Source organism: Parus major, chromosome 5 (genome assembly GCF_001522545.3).
Source record: "Parus major isolate Abel chromosome 5, Parus_major1.1, whole genome shotgun sequence".
Classification (NCBI taxonomy): domain Eukaryota; kingdom Metazoa; phylum Chordata; class Aves; order Passeriformes; family Paridae; genus Parus; species Parus major.
Genome location: NC_031774.1, coordinates 10,840,276 through 10,852,989, shown reverse-complemented (window position 1 = coordinate 10,852,989; position 12,714 = coordinate 10,840,276). Strand labels below are relative to the sequence as shown.

General features: G+C 40.4%; 1 long non-coding RNA gene across 3 annotated transcripts; it reads left to right on the top strand.

The window, feature by feature from the left end:
- The first annotated feature begins 2,118 nt into the window (after positions 1–2,118).
- LOC107206397 lies at positions 2,119–12,247 on the top strand. 3 transcript variants are annotated; one of them, XR_001522401.2, is made up of 5 exons: positions 2,126–4,854; positions 6,121–6,823; positions 8,195–8,333; positions 11,576–11,662; positions 12,043–12,247. It is a non-coding gene; the product is annotated as an uncharacterized LOC107206397 (long non-coding RNA). The 3 variants fall into 3 exon arrangements; XR_001522400.2 differs by having other exon boundaries at positions 2,119–4,854; positions 6,324–8,333; XR_001522399.2 differs by having other exon boundaries at positions 2,120–4,854; positions 6,121–8,333.
- Positions 12,248–12,714: the final 467 nt, after the last annotated feature.

The window sequence follows — 12,714 nt, the reverse complement described above, 5'->3', positions numbered from 1 at the left end:
GGGTTTTCTGGAAATTTACTCTAGTGTTCTTATTCTTGTAGTTTGTTAATAAACTGTCTTTATTCCTTTTAAGTTTTAAGCCTGTTTTGCTCTTGTTTTAATCCGTTTCTCACAACAAGAAATAAGTAATTTCTTTAATTACTGGTTTAAAACCACGACAGTGAGATTTCTCACTTTTTGCTCTCTGGAAACTTTGCAATCTGTTACATAGTTCACAAGGGGAGGAGGAAAAGCTTTATTTCATGGAAAGGAATGAGGCAATGAGTTAAGAGCTGTCATTTTGTGCTTGTCGTCTTTGCTCTTACTGCCCAGGCTGAATAGCTGCAGGGTTTCTGAGCTGTTGCAAACAGCATTTCCAGCTGGATATCAGCTATGATAGACAGCTGATAGGTATTTCAGAAATGAGCTGCTCCTGTGTAGTGCTTTTCTAGATGCAATCTCTGTGAGCCCAGTTCCAATGGTTAGGAGGATGCGTGTGAGAAGGGAAGGAAAAATGTCAGCAAGATTGCTGGATGCACACATTAATTTGTACTAATATGTCTGGGAGGAGTTCTGCCTGTAGCTATGGAGCCTGTGATCCACAGCTTCAGAGAAGATCCACAGAAAAACTGCCTTATCAGGCACTAAGCCACATGGTCTCTGGCAGTATTCCAGAGACATTTCACTGATGAAACAGGGGCTTCCACATAAGAAGGAGAAGGCAACTTTAAAGGAAGATATTGTATGACAGGGAGCTCTAAAGTTACTCCTTTTCCCTGTAATTATACAATTATGAATTCTGTAGCATGCACCATGCTACAGTACAATGACAGTAACGTAATCTTGCTTCAGCTTACCGATAAGATGTTGTAGGAACTGAGATTTACAGGACTCAGACATGCTTCTGAAATATCAGTGGGTTACCAGAGTTGTTGATTTACGAGAAAGTCAGAGTAAAGCATGGGATACCTGGACTAATTACCTGAAGAAGGCAGCCTGAGGCTGCCGGAGCCCGAGCTGATTAGTATTCAGCATCAGCACTGGCAAAGGAAGAAGGAGCTCATGGAGGAAGAAGATGAAAGGGTTGTGTTTCCTGGGTGTCCTTCGGGCTTGCTTCACAGTGAGCCCCCTGCAGTGCTTGCAACCCATCCCCAGGGTGCAGGCAGGACTGGGGGTGCCCACTGTGCCAGAGCCACATGTCCAGCAGGCTCTGATGACCATCACCTCCTTCAGAGGGGGTAAGGATAGTCTGAGGAATGGAAGGACACCTTCCATGGGAGCAGCCAGCCAGCATGCTTGGCTAAAGAGGATGTAGGACACTGCAGAAGCCAAGCAGTAAATGCAGAGCCAGGCAAAATCAGGACAGTGCTGTTGAAGTAGTTGGACTGCCTCAGTTGTTTCGTGTCCTCAGTTTGGCTGGAGAAGGGTTTCTCAAGGAACACAAGTGCTTTCTGTCCAAAACATGAGGGTAAAAAAAAAAAAAGGCAGTTATTTTCTTTTAATGATAAAATAATTTTTCATAGTTATTTTTTAAATCTAGTAACTGCAGCTTTGACTGGCTGGTAGAAAACAAAGGCCCATGCTTTGTGCAGGATGATTATTTTAAAAACAAAATCAAGGCTGTCTGCAATTTGGATCTAATTTCACATTTATTTTTCATAGTTTGTTTGCTTAGTAGCTCTGCAGTAAGGCAGTGATTAGTTAAATCAGTTGTATATAAATTCAAAGACTTGTTCTTCATTTTAGATGTTCAGACTTAATTGGATTTAAATCAGATTAAAAAGTGACTTCTGAGGGAAAAATACCCCCAAGCATGCAAAGAGGGTTGCTTTTTATAACTTACCACATAAATGGCAATAGAGATTTTTATCTTTGTAACATTTATTCTCTCTTGCAGTTTGCAATTCTATTTAACTTTTAAAGAGAATACTCTTATATTAAAATGTTAGCAGGGCAGAGCAGGAGGAAGCCACTGACATTTCTTTCTCAGAATAACCTGTTTTATACTCCAGAGTATTTTCTTTAGATTGTAATGAAATTTAAAACTTAAATATTATGGAAGGAGGTAATTCTATTATTTTATTTAATATATTAATTGCTGTGAAAATTACATAATACAAGCTGTATTAAAACCATGGAAAAGACTTGGTGTCTCCCTCAGGAGAAGCCTGGGTAAATCCAGATAGCTTCTCCCTTGGGGTTTAAGGGACTACCAGGGATTTAATTACAAGCTTGGGCCATATATGTAAATAGGAATTACTGAATAATGAACATCAGGGTTGGGAGAGTTTGGATGAAGATGGAATATTTTTAGTGCTATGGGAGTAGTTTGGGATAACCAGAAGTAACATCTGTGAATCCAGCAAATATATATCCTTGCAAAGGAACAGAACACAACTCAGTCCTGACTGTCAAGAACAATTTATGCTGTAGGGCAGTAGCATTTTGCTGCCTGGCCTTTTTCCTAAATTTGAACATTTTTTCATAGGCATTTGGACAAATGAGGCTTCTGCAGGGTAAGCTATCTGCAGCTCTGCAGCATTCTTGTGATGCAGAAGATTGAGGAGTTTATGCAAAATCAGATACTTAGCCATATGCAAGGCAGGATGAAGGTACAGCTTTTGGAGGACAGAGCAGAGATTTGTATTCAGATAATTCCCCATCTGGACTGATAAAAGGCTGAGGAATTCAAGCCATCTCCCCCAGAAAGGTGTGTTTTCTAGGAGGCTACTACTGCAGAGATGTGAAGAGGCAGAAGGAATAACAACTGCTGGCTTCAAATGCCTCTGCTCATCTTTCCTATCAATTATTTAGACAAGAAAGATTTACATGAAAATTAATCATTAAATTTTGAATTGCTGCTTTACATCAATAATGAAATAGTTGTACCAAATACAAACAGATAAAGAGAACAGGAAAAGAAATCATCATTAACACACAAAAGGAAAAGTAATATTTTAATGAAACTATAAAGCTCATTACTGCTTCATGGCAGAGGGTTACTGCCAGTGACCTAGAACAGACAGCCTTATATGCCAGAAGTGAAGCCTCCTGTTTAATCTATCGTAAGTGATGTTAGCATATTTCAATTGTGTGAGCTGGATTCTGTTAGATTCCATAAACAAGCCATTTTTGGTACCAAAATAGCTCTATAAATTAAAAAAAAAATAATTATAAATTAAGATTTTACAGATTTTAATGCAGTCCTAATTTTAATACAGGTTGTCTTTCAGGTGTCAACATACAGAAGTATCATGGTAGACATCTGAGATCTATCAAATGGGGTTACTAGACATAATCTGTATCCCAAAATTTTGGTTTATGGTCATCTGAGATCACAAATTATCACATAAAGTTACTAGAGAGCAATATTATCCCAAAATTTCAGCTTGCGGTCATCTGAGACCAACCAGTCACCAGCTCTTTGTTTGGGATATCTGCTGAGGTCACCAAATTAGAAGTTCATTTATAACAACAAGAATCTGTGCTGAGTGTTGTACAAAGACATAAAGCAGAGTTACTGCTGAGGACTGTGTCAAACACATGATTATAAATCCACAATTTTTTTTTATGCCATAGTTATTAATTTCAAAAATCACAGACATGTTCACTATCACTCCAGCTGCTCCCATCTATCATTTCCATTAGGCCATCCCTTCCAGTTATCCAGCACTATTTTAACACTGTATTTTCAACTGCAATGTGATATGAAAGCAAATGCCTGATTTTTTTTCCCTAAAAAAATGAGAGAAAGGGCAGGAAAAACAGATAGGAATTAATACTTAGAATCTTAAGAAGAATTTGTTTTCCCAACCATCTACCTCCTTAGCTATGCTCTGTGTAACAAAATGTGCTTCCTAACCTACATTGTTTACTTTGCACTAAGAACACAAGACACTATGCAGGTGTCATAGGTGGTTGTATTCTAAGCAGGGGAAAACATGGCAGATATTTGCAATCTATGCAATACTATATACAGAGATTTTCTCCATAGCACAGAATTCAAACCACATTTTTTCAACCATAAAAAAAGAAAGCCAAACCTTGCTGCGTTCAGACCTTCTTGTCTTTAGTAAGAGTTCAGAAGATACATTGGAGATTACTCAACTGCAATGAAACTGCACAGGGATGCAGAGCAAACAGGAGTCCACTGCCTCAAGGCAGAAATGGATGCAGCAATGAGAATAAAGGTCTGTTTGGAAGGATAAAATTGTTTGATCAGATCAAAAATATTTTTCAGGAGAAAACTCAGAAACCAGGGAACAAAAATTAAAATTCCTTTTTAATCATCCAAAATGAGCTGAGTGTGGCTTGGATTTTAAAAGAAACAAGTTAGTTGTCAACACTGCAACCAAGACACTAAGGTATGATTCTTCCCACTTCAGTTAACTACAGCATGTTCATTTGTGTCAGTGTAAGAGATGGTCTGAAGTTTCCTTCATCTGCCTCATGACCATCACAAGAACAGAGACTAAGATCCTGAAGACCCTAGGCGACTTTTTGCAGGGGTTCTGGCCTGGTGGAGGTGGATGCCTGCTAAGTGATTGTTTGAAGGTGTGCTCGACCTGACACCTTCTTCCCAGAGCAATGGGTCTCACCACAATAGTGATTGTTTGCAAGTGTGTTTGCTGTGCTGCCATGGTACATTGTCTTAATTCCTGCTGGTGAGCAGGGACATGTGAAGAGTGGTGTGCTTTGTACCTTGCACCTGTTTCTCAGAGCAACAGGTCACACCACAATAATCGATAAATCTCATCACCTTTTGGCCAACTGCCTCTCTCTTTGAAACAGACCATAAAAGTGACTTTTCAAAGTCACTTTCAGAGAGAGATCTCCCCATGGAAGACGACACCGGCGACGCTGTCTCGTCCATTGGTAGCTATAACTCCCCTTTTCTCACTCTTTACTTTGCATCTCTCTCTCCCTCCCAGCCCCACCCCCTCCCTTTCTCTCCCTCTCATCTATTGCATAACCCATGATGCTGGCACTAAAATATACATTATTGCTGTTGTGATTTAAACTGAAATCCCTTGGACTCCTTTTTGCACTCTGAGATCAAACAAACCTCTCATGACTCCCACTTGTGTTAGTGGATCATGACAGCCAGCTGAGACACAGATGGGCCTCCTGCCTACAAACTACAAACCCAAATGGAACTGCTGCTTAAGCTAGTTTAGTGCTGAATTAATTAATTGCAGATGGTAAATAACTAATGAAATAATGTGATTATTTATATCACATTTAAAGTCACACCTGCAATCATATTGGGCAGATTGGAGTATACACCAATTCAGTGATTCTGGATTTGTATCTTTGACATCCTCAGTCATTAGGATAACTTGACTCTTTAGATGATGATATACTCTACTTTCCAACCCACAGCCCTTCCAGTAAAATCTTGCTGCAGAGTGGCAAAATCTGACATCCCAGTGAGAACACAGCTGCTCACAGAAACAAGCTTTAACACTCATCCAATAAATAGATTCTACCTTCCACTTGCTCTCTGTTTCATTCACAAATTCCCTCTTTCTGCACTCTTCTCCAGCTTCTTTCATTGGAAACCAAGCTCCTCCACTTCCTCTTCTACTTTGGGCCAGCACATTCCTGCAGTGGAGCAAGGAGTTGATGCTTGTTGTGGATCAACACAACAGCATCTGTTGATGCTGTGCTAATTAAGGGCTATGGCTGATATAATTGTAATGCTTAAATAAAAGCAGAAAAGGCATGAAACCATGTACCATGGGGAACTGGGTTACTTTATAGAAATAAAGGAAGGGAGGAGATGAATAGCTGAGACAGTCTCTCATCACCAGACATGACTTTACCTATAAGCCTTCTTCTTGCCTCATAGCAATAACACTGGCTTTCTTTCATACCAATTCATGCATTTCAAAGGGCCAATAGCATAAAAAGATTCTAAAAATAGGTTGAAGCCTGAAACCAGAAAGCAGCTGTTTCATTAGCAACAAGAGAAGCAGAAGGGGAAAAAATTGTAGGACAGAACTCCCTAAGTGTGCCAAATGACTTGCATTTCATATATTTTAAGCTATCTAGCAGACATTTTTCTAGAATCAGGACACATTTCAGATGTACAGTAACTGATATAGCTAGAACCTGCTGTGTGTGCTCTTTTCTCTTTAGAGCAAGAAGGATTATTGAGAATCAGAGTCCTGGGACATGACACCTATCAGCACTCCATATTATAGGACATCCTACAGGATCATCTTGCACTGGAACAGGAAGCTTTTATCATTGCTATATTCTGATATAACAGCTGGACACATATTCTGAACTTGTGCTTATAAAGTATCAGTGTCACAAGGTGGATTCTCTGCATCCCACAGATGCAGATCCTTGGACGACATCACTTCTCCCATAGAGAAGAAATCCTATCCATGAAGATCAACATTCACCCTTTATCCAAAGCCTCTGCAATTCATCACAGGCCAAGTTCCTCATCTGTCTTGGAATGACAGCCTGGAAACAAAACACAAATGGTGAGAAGAATGAAGAGTGATTCAGTGTCCTCAGTCCATCCAAGATTCACTGTGTTAGGTGGCAAGAGAGAATATGGAAACCCATACTATGTGTGTGAGTACACAGATATTCAAGATTAGAACAGGTGCTGGATTCAGACTGAGTTTAGGGATGGCAGATCTTCAGAGCTCATGACATCATTAGACTGCTGGTATGCACGCTCAGAACTGAGATTAAAATAAATATCCAGCAGATTTGTACACCACTGACAACTAAATGGTGTGAAAAGGGATGAAACAAGTTGAAGATAAACCCTTCATATTGAAAAGCAAGGACAGAAAGAGATGCATCAATATTCAAGCTACAAGTAAGGCTTGGAAATGAGAAATTCAATCCTAGTTCTATTGGACAGCTGAACTGATCACAAATGCCTCATTCCTCAGTCTCCATGTAACCCACTCCTAGGGCAAACTCACCCTGAGACCATCATAGCAGGCACCCCTCCTGTAAGAGCCTTCAGTGGTGGGACAGTTGATCTTGCGAGAATTTTTCCAGGCAGGTTGTGGGCAGCCATCAGACACTGATGGCTCATGGCCTCTGGTGTCCTCAAGGAGCGCAGCTTCTCGAGTACCAGAGGCTCAGAGCTGTACTACACATGAGATCTGTCCCCATGGAAAACATCATGAGCCCATGTCAGCTGTGGGAAAATGCTGTGGGAGACAAAACAGTCCCTCATCATTCTTGTACTCCATCCCTACTGACATGCTTTGCTACCTACACCTGGTCCCTGCATATGGACCATGACTGGGGAATTCCCGCTCCTTTCATCAGCTTAGAAATGCTTGGTAGGACCCAGCCTTCCCTATTGCTGCCTCTTCCAATCCACAAGCTCTGGGTACAATGTGGGAGGCAGAGGTTTATGGGTCACATGCAGGGATCTGTTATTCCAGGTTCCACAGTAGTGACTATTGACGTATAGCTTATATTCCTGCCTCTGTGTCAGGGAGCTTAGTTTCAGCAAAAGGTAAAGAAGTTGAGCAGCCTCAGCAGAGTTACAGCAAATTGCTAGGTCTGGCTGCATCAAGAAGGGGTCCAGACAGAAAGCTATATGGAAAAAGAGGGTAGGGATAGGGCAAGGGAGGGGAAGGAATTTGTCAATAAAACAGCAGATACTTGAGAGGGAAGGCAGCTAAAACTTCTTTTTCTGGCTAGATGGAGCTTGTACAGATGGAGACCGTACTGCTCCTAGACAAGGACCAATGATACTTTTGACAGTACAAAACGACCACAGCCAATTCAAGTGTTCAGGTGTAAGTCACACCTGAAAATATGATGCTGTCTGGGCAAAGAAAGGAAAAGTGCTTTCTGCACTGCCTCTCTCACTGTTTGCCTCAGTTTTAGCCTTGGAAGATACCCAGTGCTTTAATGACCTAGGCAGATGGGGTAGAACTCATCCAAATAAATCAATTAAGAGGTCCATATCTGAGCTACTTGGATTAGACTTTCTCCTGAATTGTTAATGGACATCATACAATTCATCATGCACTAAAATAGAGATCTAAAATAGGACAGGTGAGTCATGCCTAAAAATAGATAATCACTTCCATTAACTAAAAAGGGAAGCCTGGAGTGCTCAGTTCAGCTGCAAATGTAAATACATCACAGGTGTCTGAGGTGGAGAGAAGTGAATTCCGTCCCAAGTTATTGTCAGTATCAGGAATGACTTCTTTTCCAACAGTGCCTGCAGACCTACTGGGACAAACCCTTGTGCTATGTTTTGCTGCCTTTCTCTGGCTGCCTCCCCCTACTCGAGTGCAAAGGCCAGGAATATGATAGTCAATGCTGAGATACACAGGACAACTCCTTTCTCTTTTAAGGTATGTTTGAGCTGTATGCCCCTTCTTGAGATCAGAGCTACTAAAACCGAGACTTTCAGCCCTTGCTCCACACTTAGAACACTGCAGAAGAGCTAAGTGACATGTGTCAGATGAGTGGCTGTGGAACACAGTGCTCCTGTTTCTCCTGTCAGCCCCCTCCTGCCCTAATTAAGGGTCAGTCCCTCAGTCAGCTCCCAAGGCTAACATTCATTGTGGTCCTGTGAAGCAGGGGAGAGGAGCTGTGGGAATAGAGATGGTTGCCTTGTGATTGTCTTTAACGTAGGATGCTATTTATTATATATGTTCCCCGGCCTCTCTGTAGCCATGGTCCTCCCTGCTGCAGCTCAGAAAGGGGGGAAGATATTATAGCATGAACTAAAAGGACTAAAACGAGGTATTCCAGCTTTATTCTGGGGATTGAGTGGAGAAAGAGAAAGAAAATTGATAATGCGCTCTTTTTTGAAGTCAGGGAGAGGGGGGAGGGTTACAATCTTACAGCCAATGAGGAAAACTGGGGAGGAAGAGATAAGGGGGAGAAGCTAACATTCTGTATTTCAGGGGTACATTCTTGGGTCATACTGATAGTAAAAGGTTTTAAAATCATAGAAAATTTGGGGACTTAGAAAGAAAGTTAAGCTTGGAAAGCCCTGGGAAAAGTAGGCCCTTGTGCTAAATGTTAGGCCTTGTGCTTGCTAAAGATCAAGTGAAATTGCACCTGTGTAATCAGTATATGATAAATAATACAATTATTAGATGTGATTAGATGTACTTATTGTTTAAAGAACATGAGGAACAATGTTAGGGGGTTGAGGGGAGATCACGAGAAATCCATGCTTGGGTAAAAACAATGCTTACAATAGACCAATGTGAGTTTAATAATTAATATGTAAGTCATATAACGATAGAGTATAAACATGTTCAACTCAAAACCAAATCGGCTCAGATTTGGGTATGTGTACCCCTGACACCCAGAACTCTTCAATAAAGCACCTTCATATAATCATTCAGTGATTATGTGTGCTCCTGAACACTAACAATACCATTTTTCTAAATGCATTACAACAGTAGGAGGGGAAGAGAGAGAGTCTCAGTGTGCCAGGCCAGGTGGTTTAAGGACAAAACAGTCTGGTGACCAGGAGGGATCTTTACGGGCACGAAAGTCACCTTTGGGGCTGAGAAGCAAATTGTGCTCTTGGAAAGAAATTCTCTTATAACAGAGAAGACTTAACCTTGCAGGGCTTGAAAAAATAATTGGGAAGACTTGCATAAATTTGAAATCTTCACTTATCCATGTCACCATGTCATCTCCAGAGAGGCTGTGGTGGGGGAACCAAGCTGCCAGAAAAGAATGGGAAAATGGTTTGGACTAATCCAAAAACCATTCCTGACTTCTGTGTCAATTCCAAAATTAGCAGGATTTCTACATCAAATCTTCCTACATCCCTCTAATATCACAGCATTTTTCTCATGATCACTCTTCCTCCATGACCGCGTTGGTACCTAAGATTTATTTTCACCATGGCAGACAAGGATTCCCCTGGTGAAGACAGTGAGTGCTATTGAAAAAGCCCTTGCTTCACTTCTGGGTTTGACCAGCCAAAATCCAGGGAGGAGATACATTATATTCTCATTGTGTATCAAGATTTTTATCTGGAGCTACTATGAAGAATTAGCTTTCCTCCTCAGAATGCCTTAACAACAAGTTGTCAGAAAACATGTATGGCTACTGTGTGTCCTCTTTGCCCATGTTTCCCAGCTCCCAGCCGGTGGACCCTCCTATCACCCAAGATAACCAGTCCTTCACTGACAATGTCCCAGAGCAGTGCTGCACTCATCCTAGTAAATTCTGATGCTGGTCAGCAATCCTCTGCTACCATGCAGGAATGAGGGAACAACTGTTTAAAGTCACTGTTAATATATCCAAAGGAACTGTTGACATGATCACAGGTCCACTTTTAAGTACCTGTTTGTACAGATACGGAATATAAAGAATTTAGTCAAAGATACTTTGGAGTCATCAATAACTTAACATTGCAAAAATGTAAGCCTTTTGGGTGACTATCCCAATAAGTGCTGTGCAGTTTCTTGGTAATTAGTCCTACAAACACCATCATTAAACTTTAAACTAATATAAAGAAAATGTGCAACTGAGCATGCTAATAATAACACAAAGCCAGTTTGTTATACTGAATGTCTCCATAAAGATATTCTTTATAACACCTTTGGCACAGCTGGGACCTTGCACAATTAAATTTGATTTCACTTTCTTACAACTCTAAGCATAACTGGAAACTTCTAATTAGTTACAATTATTCTTTTAGAAATGTGTTTCTATTTAGGATAATCTTGTATTCTTCTAGCCAAATGCCATATGTATTTATTATTATTATTTTCTCCTACTGACGGCTTTTTAACTGAGACACATTGACCAAGATAAATAACTACATGCTCCCAACTACAGCTCTTTGTGTGGCATTTTCTTTGGGCAGTAAAATAATTTACTAAGTGAAAAATAGCAGTTTATGGACATAAGATAATTTTCCATTCTACTATTTTAGGTAGAGAGAAAAATGCATGCTGATTATGTTCTAAATCTAACATTTCCACACCCCACCCCACCAACAGCTGCTAATAAAGTAGCCTCATTAATGAGACTTCCTCACCTAATTGTGTTTCCCTTCTGCCTAAAACAGCAGACAAGTAAGCTAGTTTCCTTTCAATGTCTACAATGCCTGCCTAGCTGGCATGCCCAGGAGCACTCCTCATGCCACTCAGTGGGAGATGCAGGACCAGGAACATCCATGCCCAAGAAACCCACCCCAGAACCAGTAAAATATGGTCTTGAAAAAGAACAGTCCCTACTGGTCTCTGTCAGTGCAATACAACCCATGATTGTGTGCTACCTGTGCTCTGAAGCCACAAGGTGCCAACTACAAGAGCAATTAAGCAAAAAATGCCTGTTCACAGTTGTGCCCCAAACTGAAAAAGCTCATATGTGTTCACTCACAGAGTTCATTCAAGCAAGAGGGAGAGGTTGAATTATCAGCTAAAATGGAAACAGACAAAAAGTGATAAACTGGAGAACAAACCACTGGAACTTATTTACTTCTTGAGAAATTAATGAACTCCATGAGCTCAAACGTTGCAAAGCAAATTAAATACATGTCTTTCCCTTTTAAAATCTGGAGAATTACAGCAAGTGAAATTGACTTTATGCTTGTCTTCCTTCTAATTCACTACAGGTAGCAATCTGGTGAAACCCAGAAGGGAAATGGCAAGACAAATCTACATCAAAATGAAAAGAGCATTAAATGAAGGAGCTGGAGCAGGTGAAGGAATAATACATAACTTTAAACATTATATAAGTTATTTTGTCATACTTACCATTTCCTTACTTTAAAATGCTAACTGTTTAACTTTAAAATCACAGATGTAGGCCACACACATAGAAGCACCTTAGAAGCTGATTCTATCACACAAGATTTTGAAAAGATCGACCAGCAAGTGAAAGTTAGAAAGTAAAGTTAGAAAGATTTGTATTTATACTGCAGGATCTGAATGCTTTCTAGGTCAGTGCTCTATCTGACTTAATTCGCAGTTTTCTCATCACCAAGCATTCAGAAATTATATATATATATAATACATACATCATGTCACTAGAGTAAGTCATGAGTTCATTTTATTTACTTGTCTATTTTGATGCATACAGGTCGTTGCCTTCCACATTCCTTTTTCTGGACAGGAGCCTTAGAAATTTACCACGGGGGTAGGGGAGAAAGAAGCTAAAGTTTTGAGACTACAGTGTTTCAAGAAGCATACCAAGCCCTTTCTCCCAGCATTTTTAGGTTAATGATACAATTGTAGCAACCAGCAAAAATTTGAATATTAACAATAAATGGGTTTTTGTAGACTAAGTCTCAGACTCAATCTCTTTTCTCCAGAAACATACCTGACAACATTGTTTAAACAATTCAATTAGTGATAATTAGTGACTTTGGATGACCATGAGCCAAAATTATAAAGGTGACCTCTAGTAACTCCATCTATTAATTGGTGATCTCAAGTAACTCTCTGTGCTAATTAGCAACCACAGATGATGGCCATGTTCAAACTGTTGACTTCTTCTGTGCCCAGACATGCATGCAGTGCATGTGATTTTGGGGTCACCACATTAACTCCTAGAGGTCAGTTCCAGATGCCCATGCACCAAATCTAACTCTGCAGATCAGCTCAGGCCCATCCTGTCCTGTATTTGTTTCTCAGAAGTCCCCTGAGATGTCCCTATGAGCCCACAGTGTCCCTTAAAGTTACCTGGGGACTAAATCTGCATGAGGACATCAATTGAGATCATCCTGACACCCAAAAATACCTTTGGGCTCCC